At 40.7% G+C, this 24060-nt stretch overlaps 1 protein-coding gene across 1 annotated transcript in view; it reads right to left on the bottom strand.

The window, feature by feature from the left end:
* Positions 1-22875, bottom strand: part of KCNMB2 (potassium calcium-activated channel subfamily M regulatory beta subunit 2) — a 607102-nt gene extending 584227 nt beyond the window's left edge. The window contains exon 1 of the mRNA XM_040349404.1: positions 22476-22875. The gene's annotated coding sequence lies outside the window, so the exon portion shown is untranslated. The remainder of the gene's footprint in view (positions 1-22475) is intronic.
* Positions 22876-24060: the final 1185 nt, after the last annotated feature.

Below are 24060 nucleotides of genomic sequence, written 5' to 3'. Positions count from 1 at the left end.
TTTCTGTGTGACTTTCCACACTGGGGCGGCGTGCTTGCAGGACGTTAGGAAAAATTCTACAAGCAGCATCTTTGGGATGGTTTGGGAGCCCAGCGCTCCCAAAATGCCCTGCCTATTGAAAATGAATAAGCAGCGCTCCCGAAACACCTGAAAAGCACAGCAACAGGGGCACTTTTAACCCCTTCTTCGGCCGCTAGCGGGAGTTAAACGCTCCCTTCTAGCAGCCAAGAAGCATTGCAAAAGCGCCGGAAAAACGTGCAGCGCTTTAGCGCCAACGGCCGGGTGCTGCAATGTGAAAGAAGCCTTAATATGTTTACAGCCAGCTCTTTATATATGCAAATAGCATATTATAATAGATAATAGTATATAAAAGAGATGGTTGTAAAACTGTGCAGGTTCTGTGCAGTACTAAAAGTATGAAACTGAATATGCATTGCTGTGCATTAATGCATGTGTGTTAATGTGTGCCATGTGGCCAAATAACATGCCTCATATTAAGGCAGCCTATTCATTAGAATGGGCAGCCAATGCACCATGGACCCTAAAATTGCATGCACCATTATTTACAAAGTTGTACAGCACAGCCCACAAGGTGTGAGGTGCATTGGGGTGTCTTAGAAAACGAAAGGGCACAAACTCACAAACCTGTGCACAATGTGTTGTGGTGAGCACCAAAATGCATAGTTGTGAATGGCCTCTAAGTTGTAAGGGTGTTTGGATTGGCGTGAAATCACATTAAAGTGGTTAAAAACCCCATTTATGAAATTTGACCTGGGCACGTATATATGTAGTGATTACTAACATTCGGGGTTGCTATGCATGTGCAGCAACCCTGATTGTTAGTAATCACCTTTTTTTCATCAATAATTCTTTTAAAATAATTTGTTTAGCGCATTAATTCGCAATGTTATACACTATTTACCTACAGGCATATCTATAGGCATATATGTAGTGTTTACTTATCTCTCTCCAAAGCACTAAGTGCCATGTCTTTCTGCTGCTCAATTCCTCTGTCATCAGCAGAGTCACTTCTGACCAGTTCTCTCACACATGAGATAACAGCAGCTGGAAATTTGTGTCCGGGAGGGAGCTTAGAGATAAATAGGCAGGGAACTTGTCTATTCACAACACAGCTCTGCATGTAACTCCATTCCTCTGCCAATGTGGAAGGGGATGTGTGCCTTTCCTCCCATCAGCTCTCGCACAGTGTATGCCAAGAATCCACACCCACCCCTATGTACTGCTGAAAGAGGAAGAAAGATTTCTAGCACAATCTGCACTTTCCAAAGGGTGTATAAAGGGGAAGATGGCAGATATACATGTAAAATTTATGTAGGGAGATTTGTTTCATCTCTGTGCATAATCTGAGGCTGTTCACTTCACTGGTTATATGTGAGGGTTTACAATCATTTTAAGTAAACAGTAGGCAAAAAAAACATATTTCTTATTTTAATTTCGATATAGTAAATAAGTAGCTCAGGGATGGGATTTAGGAGGACGAGCAATTAAAATGGGCAGGTACACACACATGGAATTGCCACTAAGCTCGGCTCCCTTGCACCATACACCACCAAACACCATACATCACACGACACACTCAGGCACTGCCTCCGCCAGACATGCCTTCCTCCAGTGCTGCCCGAACACTCTGTAGCAGGCGCTTGGATGGTCTCACCCAGCTCCGAGTGTAACAGCCATATTGTTAACTGGCAACCTTTCCCTGTCACTGGTAATTACTGGCAGGAGAAAAGTGCATGTTTTGTACTGGCTGCCAGTAAAAATACTGATGGTTGGCAACACTGCCATCTGCACATGATAAAATGCATTAAATCATTTGTTACCCCAACAATTAACATTCCTAATATTTCATTATTATTATTACATGAGATTATATATTTTTTTACTTATATTAATAGACATCTTATCACATCAAACTCCTGATGAGTGGACCTTACTAGGATCCATGAAATGTGTAGAGCTCCATAGATGCTAAGATATATTTGCTCATTCATAGACCAATTGTGTATCATACTATGACATTTTGTGGACATTATCATATGTGTGTTGTTTTATAATATATGGATTCTCCTAGGACTAGTTTACTGTATATGTTTGAATGATTATTGAACATCTTTTTAATGTATCTTTGTACATCATGGAATGTATAATAAATCATTAATTGTATCCAAGTTGTATTTACTCAGTGACCTACCTCATTCAAAGTCCCATGACCATTGTCTTATATGTATATATAGGGATGGAGGTGGAACACGTTGTATGCTTCAGATCATTAATGTTTTTTTTTTTCATATTTCTGATATGTATCTGCAGTATCATGTACTTGTATGAAAAGGTATCCTGTTATCTTTGTATTGCTTCCCTTGTGTGAAATCCCTGGTGTTCCTGTCAGTCTATCTGCTTTCCTATTAAAATCTGACTACATTCAGCAGGAGAGCACAGCGTGATCAGTTCTCTAGCTGCGTAGGGAACTCAGCCTGCTCTCCTCCAATAATGACTTGTCCTGACAAGTCCCTCCTGCACAGAGTTTCACCGAGAAGCTCAGTGTGCTGCTGCTTTCCCTCCCACCAGCTCTTAACAAAGGGAAGGTGATCACTTATAAAAAAAATGGGGAAAAAAGTAATTTTATATGTAGCACTACCCCCGTAGGAGCTGCTGGTTAGTTTTTGGGTCTGCCGCTACCCCACTGTTCACCATAAGCTCTAGGGGTTACATTGGAGAGTTATCCACAAATGTCTGCACCACTCAGTCTCTTTTTCCAATGCTTTTATTAACAACTTCAAGTAGAGGGATGGAGGGTTAGGAGAGATTCATATACCTTGCTTTGCGGATCATGGGTACTCTCTTGAATCCAGAGGACAGACAGTCTCCACACTAGATCTAGCAACCACCAGATAGTCCTCTCTCACTGACCTAGCAGCCGATGTGTCACCCGGTCAAAGTCTCTGCCACAGACTTGATGAATATGGTAAAGTCGTTGTACAATCCTCTGCCACAGAACTGTCCAACAGAATAATCCCTTGTAAAGTGAAACAATAGCTACACAGCATCCGTTTCTTTCAGCCATCCAGCAATACTGTGAAGCGGGATGCGTCCTCCAATTGAGGTTCCAGGCTCTTCCTGAGATACCAGGCTTTTTGCTCGGTCTATTCCGGGAAAAGTCCTCCCCTGGTTCCTCCAATTGCTTGGCTTCGCAGGCAAGACAGCACAGGGCCATCCCTGGATCAGTAGGCCCCAGAACTCCCGGGCCTACTTTCATTAACGAAGCCTTGGGGGCGGTAGGCCCCGAGGCAGAAGAACTGCCACGACACACCTTAGACCAGAAGGGCCATCAGGTCAAAAATCTTTTAATAATCCAGTGTCTGTACCTTAAGTACCCTCTCCCAGAATTCCCAGCAACAGGAACACTCCCACTGGGTTGTCTCTGTGGAGAAAGCACGCAATACATCCAGCATGCTGTATTTCCAACCTTGACCCAAAATGACAGCGACATCCAGGGTCATTAATTGACTAATTTTGATTAATTATAACGCACATACAGATCCAACTACTTTTAGCTGATCTCCTTGCAGGCTGATTCCCAGTGCAGCTACCAACCACTGGAAAAATGGATCGCAGGATACAAAAAACACACAAAGGCAGCGCTCGATGGGAATAGCATTAAAACTTTTATAGTCTTCAAGTAGGTAACAAAATAAATTTTGCACTGGAGATAAAATCGATGTAGCTACATAAACTGTAAAACTGGTGTGAGTAATAGCAAAAGAAATCATAAAAACATGTAGCGAAGTATGATACTGGTATAAAAATGTGTACAATGATACCACTGCTGAATCCAAATGAGGAGAGGTTAACATCAGTCCGTCGGCATGTAGATGTCCCATGAAGGGAACTATCACAACTCCCAGTGGATGGTTGTAGAATCCCAGGTTGATAGAGGGAAGTGATAGAGGAAAGTGTAACAGCCCTTGCGTGTGGCAGATAGTAAGGTCCCGCCGGCATGCAGATATGAAGGCACAGCAAAGGGGCCCTTCAGATGGACATGCCAAGCCCCTCCGGTGTCCATGACGTTACTGGATCTCCAAAGGAACTCCCTGAAGGCTCAGAAGCCGGTGGAGAGGTGAGTACCAATCAAAAGAATTTTAATCGATCAAAAAGATTTTGATCGATCAAAAAGATTTTGATCGATCAAAAAAATTAAAGATTAATCGATGAATTAAAAGTTAATTTGCACAGCCCTAGTTGTTTTACAAGGTGATCATTTACAACCACTTTAAAACAGTTTCACTTCACCTCACTACACTTCACCTTGTTTTATACTATACTGAAAGAGGCTCAGGGTGTTTTCAGAAATTCTGCATTTTCAGCACTTCTTTAGATGAACAGTGAACATAAAGAGACATAACTCTTTCAAGTAACATTTGGTTTCTGAATTGATTGCATTAAAAAAAAAAAAATAATAATAGTAATAATATTTACTTTAATTTGACTTCCCATCCCTTAAACTCATTTAGATAAATGTTGTGTAACTGGGACATTAGAATGCTCTTTGTTGTGCTTCAATAAGATGTGGTCTATCAGGAGCACTGATATCTGATGTGTCAGGATGTCAGGGGTCAGAAAGGGATATATTTGCTCACTGTCATGTCAGCTATTCAAAGGTCAGGATTCAAAAACTGCGTTATACTTAGATAATTTAACAGCTCACTGTGTGTTTTTTAGGGTCAGAGAACACTTCAAAAGAAACTTTTCTTTAGGGAAGATACTTTAACTCCATTCTCAACCTATAATTGCTAGTTGCCTGGTTGCCATCCTTACCCTTCGGGTTCAATGCTTTGAGTCACTAACACAATAAACATGCAAATAAGGAGTTCTGACTTTCACGTTCTGTACACTTGCTCCAGACTGGTAAAGTTTTGCCAGGCAACTAGCATTTTCAGAAGGAGGTTAACAATAGCAGCCTGTGTTTCTCTCTGAAGAAATGTTTAACCACTTTTAATGCAGGTAGGCGGCATGTACAGGCACCATCATGTCCTTTTATGTCAGCGCCTTTTTCTGGCATGTTTCAACCAATGATTCATGGCTGAAACCTGTTGTTCGGCTGTGTCCAACCACAGCTCAGAGCCCAGAGTTGACAAACACACAGGGTTCTGTACATTGAGAATGATCTGTCCGTTTATTCTTCCTGCAAAGCAGCAAGAAGGAACCAACAGATTTTCAGTAAAAAGCAGCACATATTACACACATTAACATGTGTTAGGCACATACTTATCTCCTTTATTACCCCAGAGATGTTAACCTCTTCCCAGTCAGTGTCATTAGTTCAGTGACAGTGTATAGTATTATCACAAGTGTCCCTGGTGGTGTCAGTGTCCTTTAGTCAGTTAGTCTACCTCCCACGCAGTGTCAGTTAGTGTCAGATTGCTCACCACACTATCACAGTCCCACTATAAGTCGCTGATCACTGCCATTACCAGTATTAAAAAAAAAAAAAAATAGAATTTAAGTATATATCATAGTGTGTAGATGCTATAACTTTCACACAAACCAATCAATACACACTTATTGGGATTTTTTTTTACCAAAGACAAATTTCTGAAGATTGTTTTTTATTATTGGATATGTTTTATAGCAGAAAGCTAAACATATTGTTTGTTTGTTTTTTTTTCAAAATGTTCATTCTTTTTTTATATTTATAGTAAAAAATCCAGTGGTAATCAAATACTAACAGAATAAAGCTCTATAAATAAATAAAGCTCTATTTGTGTAGAAAAAAATAATAATTTGGGTACAGCATTGCATGACCACACTAAATACATGAAAATGTCCTGTTCGTGAGGAGGGTAAAACCTGCTGGTGGACAAGTGGTTAATTTAAAGTAAATGTAAAATATTTTTTAAGTATAACATTTAGCATTTGAATATTATGTAGTCAGTTCAGCCAGCAACTGTAGCTTTAGTATCACTTTCAACAGTTTTTAACATTTTTTCCGACAGCCCTTAGATGAATAATGAGTTGAACAAAAAAAAAAAAAACTGACTTGATTTTTCCATACACACACACACACACACACACACACACACACACACACAATGTGAATGGGGAATTCCTCCCCGCTGAGCTATTGTATTCTGGCAGTGTGGAGACTTCCCCACCTTCAGAATACACTGAACAGCTGATTGAGTTGGGAAAATCCAACAGGGTGGTTGTACAGAAGTCCATTGGTAGATCAACTTCAGTACAACCACAGTTCCCCTAGAAGGATCAAAATTCAGCTTCGTGCCTGCTGAAGTGGCCAAATTGGGATCCGTGTATGCCTTTCCTCCTGCTGAAAAGCCTGTTTTTACAGCTATTAATAATGCCAGTTCACATTTACACACACAGCTGAATGATTCATCCCACTGACTCATATCTTATCAGATGGCTCCATCCAAGATTTTAGCCAAACAATGCACTGCCTTAAGCCTAGTACAGGGCTGAACGAAAAAAAAAAAAAAACTGGCAGTTCAGGAGGATCCACTATTTGACTTTAGTAAAGTGATCTCCCCTGCTGTTCTAGTGTGTTATGACAGGGGGGCGGCCTCCCGCCAGAACACTCCGGTTAGCGCTCTCAGCCATTGACTGAGAGTGCTGATTAGGAGCTGACCTTTTTCACTCCTGTGCTCATGGGCTGGAGTGCAGGCAGCTCATGTGAGGAGCCCTGACCAATCCCCACTAGGATTTGGCAGGGGGCAGGCCTCCCATATAAGCTATAAGGTAACAGCTCACTGTGGAGGAGTTGTTGGCCGGGTGACATGGAGAATGGAGTCCAAGATAGCATCAGGGGCCCAATCTCCATCTGGGGGGATGAAAGGCCCAGCGGAGGAGCCCGGGAGAGCTGGGAGGGAGCCTTTTTCTTACACGGTCATTGAAGATGTCTCCTGGAACAGAGGGGCTGAAGAAGCTATTGGAACAGATGTCCAGTTAAAGTTCTCCATCATGGACTCGGCGCAGGTGAAGGTCGTGAGTGTGACACAGTGGATGTTCTAGAAGAGGCATGCCAGGGGAGCTGGGTGCGAGGCCAGAGGAGAGACTCTGGGATTCATGTCAAATCGATGTGGCCTGTGGGTGCTAGATTTGCAGGCCGGACTAGCTGGGATCAATAATCCACCAAGTTAAAGCTGCTAAATTACTAGGCCGCCGGGAAGGGGTACTGCAGACCTCTGGCCTAGTAACTACACAACCAACTACAACCAAGTACAACTAATTACAGCCAGAAATCTGGGATTATTATTATTAATCCCCTTTTGTCAGAATGAAGCTGATGGGACAGAGAGAGACTAACAGTTTATAGTGGAAGTATGTGCAGAAAGGAGAAAAGTCCTGGGAGCAACAGTCTGCAGGAGCTGTGCAGAGGAGGAGCAATAGTCTGCATGGGTGATGCAGGAGAAGAGACTATAAATGTTAGGGTTCATCAATTCTTTATGGCTCAACCTGTTTGTTCAAATTCTTAAATATGATGGCAAAGCATCTTGTTCTATGGCCATCCCATATTTCCTTTCCCCCAACCAAGTTATATCCCCCCGAAAAACAAAAACAAAACAACGCAAATGACTGTTCATTGTCTCTGAGGTGATAGATGAAGGTCTGGCAGCAGGGTGATATGGTGGATGTTAGTAACTAGTAGAAACCATCCCCTTACACAAAGTATTAATTCTTTGCAAAATACATATTGTATAGATATACTGTAGTTGAAAAAAATACTGAACATTGGATTATAAACTAAAAAATAAAACTTGGCATTTTAACATTTAACCAGTTAAGGACCGGAAGGATTTGCCCCCTTAATGACCAGCCCATTTTTTGAAATACGGCACTGCGTCGCTTTAACTGACAATTACATAGTCCTTTTTCCCCCTTACAAATAGAGATTTCTTTTGGTGGTATTTTATCACCTCTGCCGTTATTTTTTGCGCTATAAACAAAAAAAAAGACAATTTTGAAAAAAAATATATATATTTTTTACTTTTTGTTATAATAAATATCCCCCCCCCCTCTTCATCAGTTTAGTCCAATATGCATTCTTCTACATATATTTGGTAAAAAAAAAAAATGTAATAAGCGTATTTTGATTGGTTTGCACAAAAGTTATAGGGCCGGATTCAGAAAGGAGATACGACGGCGTATCTCCGGATACGCCGTCGCATCTCTGAGTTTTGGGGTCGTATCTATGCGACTGATTCATAGAATCAGTTATGCATAGATTTCCCTAAGATCCGACCGGCGTAAGTGTCTTACACCATCGTATCTTAGGCTGCATATTTATGCTGGCCGCTAGGTGGCGCTTCTGTATATTTACGGAAGGAATATGCTAATTAGGTAGATAAGCAGATTCAGAAACGTACGTCCGGCCGGCGCATTTTTTTAACGTCGTTTACGTTAGGCTTTTTCCGGCGTAAAGTTACCCCTGCTATATGAGGCATATCCTATGTTAAGTATGGACGTCGTTCCCGTGTCGAGTTTTGAAAATTTTACGTCATTTGCGTAAGTCGTTCGCGAATAGGGCTGGACGTAATTTACGTTCACATCGAAAGCAATGATGATTTGCGGCGGAATTTCGAGCATGCGCACTGGGATTTTTTCACGAACGGCGCATGCGCCGTTCGTAAAACACGTCAAATACGTGGGGTCACAGTAAATTTAGATAAAACACGCCCACACCATCCACATTTGAATTACGCGGGCTTACGCCGGACCACATACGTTACGCCGTCGTAACATAGGGCGCAAGTTCTTTCTGAATACTGAATTTGCGCCCTAAATTACGGTGGCGTAACGTATCTGAGATACGTTATGCCACGCGGAGAGATACACCAATGTATCTGAATCCGGCCCACTGTGTCTACAAAATAGGGAATTTAGATTTATGGCATTTTTTTTTTTTTTTACTAGTAATTGTGGCGATCAGCAATTTTTAGTGGGACATTGTGGCAGACCGATTGGACACTTTTGACACTTTTTTGGGACCAGTGACATTTATACAGCGATCAGAGCTAAAAATAGTCACTGGTTTCTGTATAAATGTCACAGGCAGGGAAGGGGTTAACACTTGGGGCGATCAAGGGGTTAAGTGTTCCCTAGGGAGGTGTTTCTAACTGTGGGGGGATGGGACTGACTAGAGAAGGAGATAGATCGCCGTTCCTGATCACTGGGAACAGCAGATCTCTCTCTACTCCCGTCATAACAGGAATCTGTGTGTTTACATACACAGATCCCCCATCTGGCTCTCGTGGCAAGATCACAAGTGGCCGGCGAACATTGCGGCCGCGCACATCGGCTCCAGCGTTGCGCAGCGCGCCCCCCATCGCTCTTAAAGCGGTCGATTTACACCTACGGTGATTCACACAGGAGAGCCAACCTGTCACAGTACAATGACGGTAGCTGGTCGGCAAGCAGTTAATAAATACCATGTACAATAAACTCTCCCTTCCTGCTGAGAAATGTGAGTAGTTATGTTACAACAAACTCCCGCAAGACTGGCACACATTAGGGATCATTAGCTTGGCTCAGTGTAATGTACTCCATCTATATTTGCTGGTTTTAGTGTGACATTACTCATGCACACAAGAATTACTGAAGGCTTGACAATGGAAATACAGTAAATAACACTATAAGTTCAGAATAGACTATTGTCAGTTGTTTACACTCAATGTTCTTCCCAGTTATCCAGGGACATTTTTGCTACTTATTTTTGCTGACTTCTGTGCTTACATCTCATGGTTCTTTAAATAGAAACAGTATAGTACAACTTAATGTTTCAACATTGTCGTGCCAACAACTATTACAATGCTTCTTGCAATTTTTATTTTATAATTGTGTATAGACGGTCAAAATAACAGGCATCTTTAATAAGGTAGTAAAATAATGAGAATAATATTCCATAACAGCCAATTATATTCCAGTTTACTGAATTTGCTAGACAGTCAAAAACAATTTCAGATTGTTTTTGTTAGTCACTGCATTTTTTTTTATGTCACAATGTCGAGAATACGATTTTCTATCATCTGTGCCCAGTCTTGCCACACAGAGTTAATCCAGCGCTGAGCAATCCTCTTTTATTGTTCAGTGAAATACAACAGACTTCCAGATAAAGACCAAAGTCCTTGCTTGAGTGACAGGTTATTTACATATCGCATGCACTAGCTTGCAGACATGCACAGCTTCTTGTCTATGTATATTCTGATGGCTGTTTACACTGAACTGTGGATCACAGCATATTTTGAAAACATTTAATCAAAACACAGGAAAGACAGCCAGGAGGAGAGGGGAGGGGGATGTGAATTGTGCACTTTACAGAAGCTGTGCATGTCTGCAAGCTAGTGCACAAGATATGTAAATAACCAGTCACTCAAGCAAGGACTTTGGTCTTTATCTGGAAGTCTGTTTTATTTCACTGAACAATAAAAAGTAGGATTGCTCAGCGCTGGATTAAGTCTGTGTGGCAAGACTGGGCACAGATGATAGGAAATCTTATTCTCTACATTGTGACATAAAAAAAATGTTTTGGGTTTACATCCACTTTAACTAAAAATACATTCTCTTGAGAAAGACTAAAATATTTTATACATACGGGTACCAGCCTTTAAAAAATATATACTTTTGTAATGCATATTTGTGTCCAGGTCTCTGGTGTTTGGGCATGGTCACTTTAGAAGGTGCAATTTTCAAAATGGTGTCTATTTTCATTAATAAGGTGAAATAACCTGGTATAAATTTTGATAACAATCACTGTAAGCAAAGTTTTTAAATAAAGTGGTTGCTTTTCTCATCCTTAGCTATATTGCTTCCTGTATCACCCTTCTGCTAAATGGACAGAGATGACAATTCTGATTAATTATCCAATTAATAAAATGGAGGAGCAAATGTAACCCAGGAAGCTGAATTTTTAAAGCAGTGTGGCCTGCTTGGCTGTGAAGCATAACAGATGGGTGTAAATCACAAAAATAATTGTACAGAATAACGAATTCTTTGTTAGACAAATCATTAAGCATACATACTGTATTTCAACTGTGTATAAAGGTGTATTGTTTATGTTTGGACAAAACTTTTTTTAGATTTAAATTCGAGTAGGGGAGAGTTACAACTTTTTTTTAAGTCATGAGTACCATTTGGGAGATTTGGATAGAGCAAGGGAATTATGGCTGAAATGTGTTAGCATATTCATGTATGGAGTTGTGGATTGTCTTCTATCCATTTACTTAGCAGCTGAGCGACTGCACATCCTGCATCCGAGAGCTCTGGAGGATTTCTACATAATCTGGGGTAGTAGCACCTTTTTTCTTTCAATGAGGAGATTTCCCTTTTCTTCCTGTGACACAACAGGAAGTGAATGGAATTCCCTCTGCAACAACTGTTACTTGAAAAGGTGTCCAATTCTTGCTCTGTTACCAACTCTAAGGGCGGCTTCACACTAATCTACTGTACATTGGTCGCAGCACAGTGTGGGCTAGTTGCGCTTTCATATAGGCATCTATTATGTCCCATAGTTTTGGTGTATTTTCTAAAAGCGCACCAAAACTGCGGACATAATAGCAGTTAACTCACATGAAAACGGCAGCTAAGCTATGTTGCATTAGTGCTGCAGCCAAAGCACAGTGGGGGTAGTATGAAAGAGCCCTAAAGTTCTGGATTTTCAATTTTGTTTTAAAGACAGTGGTCACGAGTTCCAATAGAGGGGTGAATCAAAGAAAACTGGGCTGAGTGTCTAACCATTCCTTAATATACCTAAAATTATATATTTTAAAGCTCATCTACAGGCTTCTTCCTTGAAGTCCTATATTCCAGTACTATGTTGGCTTTATTTTTTCATAAATCTTTTTTTTTTTTTTTTAGGAGGTCCTTAGACTGGTCACAACTCACAAGATGTTTTGGGTCCTCTCCCTGTTCAGTCAACCCCATTCTCTGCATCAAGACACTGTACATGAAGGGCACCATGGTGACACCCATTTAGGATACCCTACACTCACACCATGACCTCAGTATTTCGGGTAGTAATGACATTGGGTGGAATGATTAAGGTGAAAAGGAAATCCTGGGGGACCACCCCAAATTAAAGAGGAGTATTGCAGCTTGTGCTGCTTTTTTTTTTTTTTTTTTAAAAGAAACTCATAAAGTTGGCATCTCTTTAAAAAAAAAAAAAATACATATTGCAGAGCATGAAACTGATCTGTGCTAAAATTAATTGATTTTGCAGTATATTAGTAAAAAATGTATCATAAGGATTATATATTTCAACTGTGAAGTACTTATAATTCTGTAAACTGTAAACACTGAACAGTTATTATTACGTAGTAGTAGTAGGTTGTCAACCTCAGGCATGAAAAATGAGCAAAGCATATCCCTTTATAGTTTCCCCTCATCTGAATCAAGAGCACCAAGTGTGTATCCTCTCTGATCGCATTTCTCTCTACATTAATCACTTCTGACAATTGTTCCAGACAAAACAGCCTCCTAGGAGATGACCTGTCCTCCTCTAGCACACAGCAGTTGACTCATAGCCTTAGCTCTGTGTATTAATATGAGCCTGTACGTCTGTGTAGAGGGGGTGTGTCCCTTTATTCCAATCAACTATCAGATATCAGGGAACTCTTTGGCCTCGTACACACAATAAGATAGGCAGAGGACAACGGTCTGAAGGACCGTTGTCTTAGGTTAACCTATGAAGCTGACTGATGGTCCGTCGTGCGTACACACCATAGGTTAAATAACCGATCGTGTCAGAACGCGGTGACGTAAAACACAACAACGTTCTGAAAAAACAAAGTTTAATGCTTCCAAGCATGCGCCGATTTGATTCTGAGCATGCGCAGGTTTTTAACGATGCTTTTTCATATTAACGATCGGTTTTGACCTATCGGTTACCAGTCCATAAGATAAATTTGATGAGCAATTTCTCATTTTTTTAACCTAAGGTTAAATAACCTATGGGGCCTACACACGATCGGTTTGGACTGATGAAAACGGTCCTTCAGACCGTTGTCCTCTAGCTATCCTATCGTGTGTACAAGGCCTAAGTCTATGCTCTAAAGTGTGTGTGTGTGTGTGTGACATCAGATCCCCATCCTCTGGTGCTGAATCTGAACAAAATCCTTTGATCTGTGTGGTTTTAGAATGTTCTACAGAAGAGATGGCTGCAGATACACATGTACCACTTATGTAGGATGATTTGTTTCCTCTCTGTGTATCACCCAACGCTTGTCACTTCACTGGGTATCTTTAAACGTTCACAACCACTTTAAGGAAAACATTGGGAACACTGTCCCTGTGTACTTTTACATTTTATGTTAGATATAGTAAAATAAATTCACTGCTATGCAAGAAAGAGTATACTGTGCACGTATTCAACATTAATACATCGCTTTCTGTTTTCGAAAATAGAGTCATTCAGTTCAAAGTTGAAGAGATTTGCATGTAAATATATAGACTCAAAGGATCGTAGGTGTAATTGCCATCATCCCAATGTACAGTTTTTGAATCATATCCTCATTTGGTGGGATTTTTAAGGCAATCAGACATACTACTTATTATAAAATCATTTATTGAAAAATTGTATCATTTAAAATTGTAATGACAAGAAAAAATATATTGTACAATCTAAACATGAACTCGAGTCAACATGTCATAGATCAAAATATTTCAGAGATAGTATACAAAGTGGTATCCCCATCTAGAGGCTAACATTCCACCATGTTAGTAAGATGGGAGTATCCAACGCATTTCAAAGTATAGGTATAATTAACTTCTTCCTCAGGGATATTACCACATCAATAAAATATTCAACATCTGACTTGAGCATTTTCATAGCTTCAAGGAGAACTCTACCATACATTCACTGCAAACTGTTGATGCTATTCAGAGACTGCAGACTATTGTCCAAAAATGAGGCGCTGTTTGTATTGCCTGGTATTGTTCCTATGAATTGCGCAATGAAGTCAGCTACAATAAAACCTCACTCTGTCAGTTCGTCCTCGGATAAACCGGAGACAGTGCAAAAATATATCCTTCTCCGCCAAATGGCCATTTCTCCTTCCCACTTTGGTGGAGATGGATATATTTTTGCACTGTCTCCGGTTTAATAGAGGACGAATTGACAAAGCTCTCCTTTTTTTATTATTTTTATATATAGGTTCAACTATTTATTAATATATTGACAATTCACATTTCTGTGCTGTAACTATACATACTACCTACATATAAATTATTATTCTTATAGAATCCCTTTGGATGGTTAATTGACCACCAGTGATCTCTATTCACTTTCTTGCGGTCCTCACACTGCAACCCATTGTGCATTGGTATGGCCCCCTAAGTTCCCGTGGTGGACATTTATGGGGTGAGCTTTAGTTGTCGGCGCCTGGTACTGACGATAGTAGCCATTTTTGTGAGTAGTCCAAATGAATCTCTGACAGTGCTCTCATCTGGGTCAATATTTTATTAACATTCAGATATAGTGTTATTGATAGATACATATATGTTTATAGATAGATGGATCGTGCCCTCTCCTGAAGAAGTGATGATTCACGAAACACGTAGAGTATATTGTGCTGCAATCCTTCTGGTTTTAATCATTATGTACATACTGTAAATGCTTGATTTCCTTCATGTATTCTCACTGTATCATTGCTGCAGAAACTGATTTAATGTAATGTTGTCCAACATGGTCACAATTGTTGACAGACATTTCACTAAAAGATGGTCTTTATCATGCATCTACCTTTGTTTATGGGTCAATGTATTCATACTCAGGGTATATTCACAGCATCAACTGTTGGGCACACACCTTATTCAAAGTCCCAAACTCTCTCCTCTTTTCTACTTAACCACTTAAGCCCCGGACCAATATGCAGCCTAAAGACCCAAGGTGTTTTTACAGTTCGGGACTGCGTCGCTTTAACAGACAATTGCGCGGTCGTGCGACGTGGCTCCCAAACAAAATTGGCGTCCTTTTTCCCCCCACAAATAGAGCTTTCTTTTGGTGGTATTTGATCACATCTGCGGTTTTTAGTTTTTGCGCTATAAACAAAAATAGAGCGACAATTTTGAAAAAAATGCAATATTTTTTACTTTTTGCTGTAATAAATATCGCCCAAAAACATATATAAAAACATTTTTTTTCCTCAGTTTAGGCCGATACGTATTCTTCTACCTATTTTTAGTAAAAAAAATCGCAATAAGCGTTTATCGATTGGTTTGCGCAAAATTTATAGTGTTTACAAAATAGGGGATAGTTTTATTGCATTTTTATTAATTTTTTTTTTTTTACTACTAATGGCGGCGATCAGCAATTTTTTTCGTGACTGCGACATTATGGCGGACACTTCGGACAATTTTGACACATTTTTGGGACCATTGTCATTTTCACAGCAAAAAATGCATTTAAATTGCATTCTTTACTGTGAAAATGACAGTTGCAGTTTGGGAGTTAACCACAGGTGGCGCTGTAGGAGTTAGGGTGCACCTAGTATGTGTTTACAACTGTTTGGGGGTGTGGCTGTAGGAATGACGTCATCGATCGTGTCTTCCCTATAAAGGGAATGACGCGATCGATGCGCCGCCATAGTGAAGGACGGGGAAGCCGTGTTTACATACGGCTCTCCCCGTTCTTCAGCTCCGGGGAGCGATCGCGACGGCGCGGCTATAAACAAATAGCCGCGCCGTGGTCCCGGATCGCTCCCCGAGCGGACCCGACCTCCGCATGTAGCGGGGGGGGGGTCCCGATCGGACCCCCCACCCGCTAATAGGCGAGGACGTACGTGTACGCCCATGTGCCTGTACGTGCCATATTGTGGACGTATATGTACATGCGGGGGTCGGGAACTGGTTAACAGGGATGGAGGCACATGTCTATATGGGCCTCATTTAAAGTCCCAAACTTTTTCATATCACCATTTTGTATATCATCTCCAAAATACTTTGATATATGACATGTTGTCTCAAGTTCATGTTTCGATTGTACAATATATTTTTTCTTGTCATTACAATTTTAAATTATACAACTTTCAATACATGATTTTATAATAAGCAATATGTTTGATTGCCTTAAAAATCCCACCAAATGAGAAAATGCTTAAAAAAAAGAAAGAAAAGGAGATAACGATAACGTTAAGCCCTGGTTCACATTGGTATGATTTGACATGCGATTTGACATCCAAATTGGTGCGACGCTGCATTTGCGGCACCACGACGATTTAAAAACGTAGTTTATGTACTACTTTTTGCGATTTCGGGCTGCAATTTACATTGACATCTGTGCAGAAACCTGCACAGATATCTCTAAAAATTGTGGCCGAAATTGGGACTGACATGCGGGAGTGAAATCGTGCGAGTTCAGCTTCATCTTGCAGCTCAGTGTGAACCTGGGCTAAACCAAATGAGAAGCCAGTTCAAGGGATTGAACTAATCAATGTTTACTGGGAAAATAGATGTTTTATTGACATTTAAGTGAACCTTTCAGTTCCAAAGCATGTTGTTATAGGAGCACCTTCTTAATCTACTCTATCAAATGCTTTCCAAACATGCAGCCTAAACAGATTAAATTGTTGCTGATTAGATAGTTTTTACTTTTTATCAAAATTCAACAGCTGATCCCTCGCTGTCTCTAACGATTTTTCTGTCCACTGACATATGCAGAGAGCAGTGACACAAGACTGTTACAGGAAGAACTGAGGTGTCTTTATTGCACAGGCTGTGAATGATAACCTGACTTCACCTTCCTTATGCTGTGTGAAAGGCAAGATGGCGGTGCTCAATGGGAAATAAATGGGTCTAAAAGGGCACACTGAAGCAGAATTTTTGGTCACTGATTATGAACCAGTGAGTTGCTTCGAAAGTGAAGAATTAGTATTTTGTATTCTGTACACCTTGACATAAGAAAACATTTCTTTAGTGTGTGTATATTTTATATAGTGTAGCGCTACCCCCGAAGGAGCCGCTGGTTGTTGTTGGGATCGGCATATTAAGTTACCTCAGTGTTGTCTGGGGGTGTATTTGATGAGTAGAGTAGTGAGCGAATGTCCAGTCAATGAATAAAGGTTTTCAAATGCTTTATTTCTAGGCCCAACACGGCCAACATCAACATCAAATAGGGAGAAAAGGTTGATGAAGCAAGAGAGAACTTTGCAGTATCAGGCCTGGATATGGACCGAGCAATCCTGCTCTCAGTAGTATCAATTGCAATTCATCGCCACTCTAGCCAGAGTGGATGAAGTGCCCCCGGACAGACTCCCGCCACGAGCCTGGCGGCCGAAGTGTCACTTTAGGTTTCTGGGAGGAACAGGCCTCTCTCACAGACCTGGCTCTAGGGCCTCTGCCACAGGCCAATTACTTGAATGAGCTAAATGAACAGACTGAGATTGAGCGAATCCTCCCAGTAGATTAAGCATAGGTCACCGGATGACAGCAATAGTGTACCTGTCAGCATTCCGGTCACCAGATCCCAGATGGTTCGTTCAAGCCCCCATCGAACGGCATCCTGCCTGGGATCTCCTCAACAGAATTGGGAACCCAGTAAGTCACTGGGGCCCCTCTCAGGAACATGGAACTCAGCGTAGAATGCCATCGCCGGGGTCCGTTGGATGTGCACACCCTGAAGGTGGGTGCCGCACCTGGAACCTGGAACCCGCGAAGGACTTAGAAAAATGGCGTCTGCCACAGATATACTCTCCCCCAGCATGCTCCGCGAGGGAAAACTCCTCTAATTGGCTACTGGGGAAAAGCGGCTCTGCCAGAACCCCTCTAGCGCCACCTGTCGCCCAGGGGTGGTAACGACACCCCTGGAGCGCAGACTGACCTACAGGACAGTTCAGGAATGACAGCAGCCCAAAATTTAGCAAATTGCGAATAGGAGCAAAATAACTCTCCCATTCCCCACTAACTTTAGCGTAGTGCCCATACTGAAAGTAAGGGGGCGCTACAATAGCATACAGTGTTAGTTAGTAGTTAGTTCCCAACTTGCAGGCTTGGAAAGATATACATGAAAAAAAATTTTTTTTGGCAAAACATGGAATAGGAAAGCATTTTTCATTACTGCTGCCATTACATATTCTCCCTGACATCAAGCTTGAATAAATAGCCAAAGGTTATATTGTGCGTTTTGTATCAGTGTTGCTGGTCTAATTAACACTGCAGAAACGATTGTTCAGGTTGATCCCAATGGAGTGTGGCATGGTAATATTGCTTTTTATACGTGCTGTCCTTGAAACCAGGATGCCACAGCCACAAGTGAAAGATGGCCCCTTTTTTATACAGTATCATTTTCCTTTGTAACAGTCAACCATGTTACATAATTAATTAGGATACATACTGCCTATTTCTAAAATTGGGCATTGGATTACATAGTCCATCGATCACAAGCCTAAGGCCCCTTTCATGCTGACACGTTTTCAGGCGGTTCAGAGCTAAAAATAGCACTGCTATACCGCCTGAATAAATCATGCCCCACAGTCTTCTACAGAGGCGCATTGCCGGTGGTATTAACCCTTTTTCGGCCGATAGCGGGGGTTAAAACCGCACCGCTAGTGGCCAAACATTGCGGTAAATACGACGGTATAGCGGTGCTAAAAATTGCGCCGCTATACCGTCACCGCACCTCCACTGCCCTGTGTGAAAGGGGCCTTACATGATCAGATGGCTGAAGAAAAATTAAATTGGACCTCACCTTATTTACACAATTTGCATAACCTTCTTCCTTTCTCCCCTTTTGTTACACAATCATACTAATTAGTCAAGTTAAGCACCCCCCCCCCCAATACTTCTTTGATGGAATAGGGACTGCCTTTTTTATCATAAGTGAGAATGACATATCCTCCCTCCCTGAAGCCTCCTGGGATACACATATCATCGATCCCTGGAGGATTCTGGGCAATTTGAGGCACACTATGCATTCACCGGACAATTTTGTGTACATGCATAGCGGCATAGCATCAGGGGGACAACTTTGGATCCACTAGATCTGTATGTATGTTTTTTGAGTCTGACCAGCAGTACAGGTTCTTACTGAAAGAAAAAATAAAAAAAATAAAAAGGGGTATAAGTTCCCCGTTAAGCTGTGGAGAGCCTTGCGGTTTCCTACCAGCATTACCCCCCCCCCCCCCCCCCCCAATGCTTTTAAATTGTAGGGTGAAAGCCAAGACAAAATGAAAAAAAACGTAAATCTATTTGTAAATGTTGTACAGTGCCACATTTTCTGTTGACTCATACACCCTGGACTATGCACTATGTATGGTAAGATCCTGCGACCTTTAACAAAGCCTTACAGTTTAAAAAAAATAGAAACCGGGCTTGTATGAGCATAACACATTCACACTGTGAAGGCTCACAGGAGAAGACGACATAAAGTGAGAAGGACAAAGCTAGAATGTGCCTTATGCCATTCTTAAAATGCCTGTCATATGAAGATGAAGTACTTTTCATCCAAGTGACTTTGTAGGTATGGGATAATGTGAAGTTAAGTATGAGAAAGAGAGTGAAAGTGATAGGAGGGCAGGGATTATTAAGGACATAATTCTCACAATATACTTTTTCTGAGGTCACATACACTGTAGACATAAAGGTGTGTTAAAGCCCATTTTAGGTCAAATTCTGAAGCCACTTCACCCATACCCCCACCCCAGGCCACTGTCAAATATTCACAAACTTTTTTAAAACACAGCTTTTATAGCCCTTTTTAATTCAAGTCTAAGTCTACTGTCTCGTAACCATCTATAGTAACTTTCCAGGAGTAAAGTCCAGGACCACTACCAACCCTTGTCATGAAATAATAATGTTGCCAATTTGAGAATCCCATCAACCAACAGCCAATGGGAAGTGTCCATGTCACCATGTAGCTATATAAGCACTTGAAGAAAGACCTTCTCACTTTGTAGTCCAAAAGAAAAAAGATTTGGAACCTGGTATATCACATGACCAGAGAAACAGGTAAGGATTTTGCCAGTTTTAGCTTACTGGTGTGATTAGTTAGAGGGAGTGGGGTAAAGCTTAGTGTGTGTAGTGGTGGGGGATCCTTGACCAGAATTGAGCTCAAAATCAACATGGCTGATGGTTTTTAAGGTACACAAGATTCATCTACAGCATGAGTGCTCAACCTGTGGCCCTCCATTTGTTGCAGAACTACAAGTCCCATCAAACCTCTGCCCTTGGGAGTCATACGTGTTTAATTAACAGCCTTGCCTCATGGGACTATTAGTCCTGCAAAAGTTGGAGGGCCATAGGTTGAGCACCCATGATCTACAGCATTGTTTATAGAGAACATCTTATGGGACAGAGATAGATAGATAGATAGATAGATAGATAGATAGATAGATAGATAGATAGATAGATAGATAGATAGATAGATAGATAGATAGATAGATAGATAGATAGATAAGATATATAGATAAGATAGATAGATAAGATAGATAGATAAGATAGATAGATAGATACTGCTAATTTCAAATTAAGGATCATGATTCTGGCATCTGTCTTCAGAGGTATTTTGACTTTTTATTTCATCTAGTTGTTCACTTCTGCTGCCACCTATTCAGCTTCACACCGGTCCACCTTTACCTGCAGTATCACCTTTTCAATGGACACTTTCCAAATGTATATTGCACCAGTAAGTTCAGAAATGCTATTGGTGGTCAGAACATTCCCCATTTCACCCCTGAAGGTACCACCTCAATGTGACTCTCACCTTGCCTTAACTTGTTATTGTTCCTGTATGTAAATGCATCCCCACTTAGGAAATCACATCAGTTCATTTGACACATAAAGTGGAACATATTTACATATACATGGATGGTAAATATCTTGTATTCTTAATTTCAATGTAAATAACAAGAAATTTGGGGTAACCAAATACATGATGTCAATATAATGACTGTTATTTGTGCATTAATGGTGTGCAATATATTTTAGTACAGATGCTTCTAGTGAAAGTCTAGATCTAGAAGCAGCAAATGGAAGCCACGTAATGCTTTTGAACAAATTACAGCTTTCTTATAATTCTACTATGCCGGTAAACTTTGTCCCTTCTCTAGTCATCCAGAGAACACCACACCTACTAGTCACCACTGCTATCAGGCACAGCTACCTGTTGATCATCATAATAAGAAAGCCACTGGGTCAAGTCTACTCTTAGCAGTCTCTTATTTCAAAACATAGAAAAGTCCTATTATTAGACACAAGATGTTAATGTGCAATCCATTGCGTAATAATAGCAATTATTTCCCTACTTATGTATTAATATTTTTATTCTAAAACATGTTTCATTTTTAAAAGCAAAACTGAACAGCTAATATATTTATTAAGGCACTGCAATGGAAATAGGTGTCTTGGAGAGAAATCACAATTTTGAATAAAACTAATGGCAATGCTTAACACCTCCAGACTCCTATTACAGAAGAAGGCTTAGCTGTGGTGTTCATTATTAGCCTGCTTAGGGGTTACATTACTCTTCAACATTAAATAATGAGGCTCACAATCACCCTGACTTCTTGACATCTATTTTATAGGTCATTAATAGTGTCTTAATTTCCATTAAAATCAAACTATACTTACACGGTCACAACGAGAATGAAAAAAAACAAACAAACAATTAACTACTGCCTTAAATATTCTATTTTATAGTGATGATTCACCCACAGCAAAAGTGAAACGCATGCACAAGGACATAGGGAAATTACTCATACTGAATAGCCCTTCTTTGTTTACAATGTGAATATTTAACACGCTTCAGTAACATTTTGCATTCTGTCTCGGTTTAACTCCTGTGTGACCAGTATTACTAACAGTCTGATCTACGTAATAGGTTGCTGCTGGCAGCTAGCAAGACTTCTGCTGATCCATTTTTAACATTTTATTTCTGAAGGCTGAAAATCTGTCCAAATGTTGTAACAATGACAATTGTTTTTTTGGATTTTTTTAAGACAATGGATGAAGCAATACGTGATCCTTTATAAATGCATGTGTGAATTAAAAATCTATAAAGCAGTCCCACTCCTCCCATGAAACCATTGATCACACTTACAGTATGCAAGCATGCCAACAACATCAGCGTCCTTATCTACAGGTTTCAGAGCTGGCAGCCTCTGTCTCTCTCTGCTTCAGGATTCCCACTTTCACACAACACACCCCATCTTCACTTCCAACAAGCCAGCTGACACAGAAGATAAGCCAAGTGTTTTCTCTATGACCTCTTTGCATCCTGTTCCTTGGGAAATCAGGAAGACTGTGCAACCCCCCCACCCCCTACACACAAGCCTGTTTGTCCTCAAGACGTTTCTGCTCATTCCAAACCCAATTTTATATTAGAATGTAAGCGTACATTTTCTCTTTTCTCATTATTGCCTGTTAGCTTGCATGCACACGCTTGCCTCTGCCAGACAGTAATACATCTATAGCATTAGGCAACAGATTCTTTTGTGTTTGCATGCAATCCTTACCTGTGTTAAGATATCACATTCTCTTCAGTCACAAAAGCCAATTTTCTGGCAGAGATTCAACGTAATCCTCCAAACTGCCACCAGCAGTGATCCTGTTTTGTACAGCGTTCATTAGATCTTGTATCCAAGCCTTTTTTTTAGAGAGGGGGGGCTATTAATGTCACAACCACGACGAAGTCATGGCTTTACGCTCCATTCTCAAAATGTCTGAAATAGTTTTGAAGGACAAGGAGGATGCAAAGCATCCTAGACAGCTTTGGTTAAAGTGAGTTGTCTGAAGCTCTGTTAACGTAGCATCGTGTGTTACAGCATGTGCTACTTGGAGTCTCCGTGCCTCTGATTGACACGCTGCTTCTGTTTTTAATAAATATTGCAATAGGCTGCCTGTTAGGCGTACAGTGATATGCCTCATCCAGCATTTCACATGGGATGATCCTTTTAAAAGTGGGTGGGAATTTTCTTTTTTTTTTCAGTTCAGTGAAATCATCCCTGTGGTATAAGAAGGCTTGAGCAGTGAATGTGGAAAATGCATGAAATTGTTCAGCTTGGTTGAATGACAAGAATGATCAAAACTACTAAAAGGACAGACCTTCCCCTCATTCTGCTCCCAGCCTGCTGACTGACTGCTCCTGAGACTTGCAGACAGGAAAAACTTTTAAACATTTAATTAGGTAGAGATACATTTCCAACCTAGGTAAATATCGTGTTCACATTGTATGTTCTAATTCTGTACAAATCTTCAGCATGGTCTTTTTTTCTAATTAAAGAGGAACTTCACTCACTTTCTTAAAAATCAAAAGTCAGCAACTAGAAGTACTTTAACTCCAGCCTAGGAGTCCAGTAACATCTTCCACAGAGCTAATTCTTCAACTGGCTTCAGATCCTAGGTGCCACCAGCTTGGATGTGGAAGCAAACTGTGACTTCTAGATGTGTCACAGCCAGCTCCCCATGCAAGAGAATAAATGGCCCTGCGAGAATGGCCCTGTGCCTCCTGAGATGTGGCCCACGAGGCTGCGGGCAGTGGGGGAGGAGGTACCAGGAGGTGACGTTAATCTCACCTAGCCAAAGATTAAGGAAGTATGAGATGTCAAAAAAGGTACCCCTCCCCATTAAAAGGCTGCATTGCAGTTATAGGGGGAAGAAAAAAAATGAGAGGAACATTAAAGAAAAATTTCTGTCCCCCTTCATTTACTCCACCCCCCCATCCAGTGTCCCCATGTTTATCAATTGAATTGTCCATCCATAAGAGCCGAGAGCAGGCTGCTACAAAACTAGATGGATGGGACTTTGACCTCCCTTTTACCAGCAGAAATGCCTACACACTATTGATGATCCATATACTTTTTCTTGCATATAACATCAAATCCTGTTCTCACATTTGGATATTTGAAGGGAAACTTTTTCTTGCATTGTAAGAATTTCTAGAAAAACTGGGATCCATTACTTTCACTGGTGTCACCTCGTGCAAGCCATTCTCTTTTTCCCTTATGTTTTTAAGTATATTGATCAGCATCTGTAACAGAGATGTATTTATTGCTTTTTTTCCTGAAGAAGTGGGCAGTTGTCCCGTGAAATGCGTTGAAG

This window comes from Rana temporaria, chromosome 4 (assembly GCF_905171775.1).
Source record: "Rana temporaria chromosome 4, aRanTem1.1, whole genome shotgun sequence".
NCBI lineage: Eukaryota > Metazoa > Chordata > Amphibia > Anura > Ranidae > Rana > Rana temporaria.
This window is presented reverse-complemented; position numbering and strand designations above follow the sequence as displayed.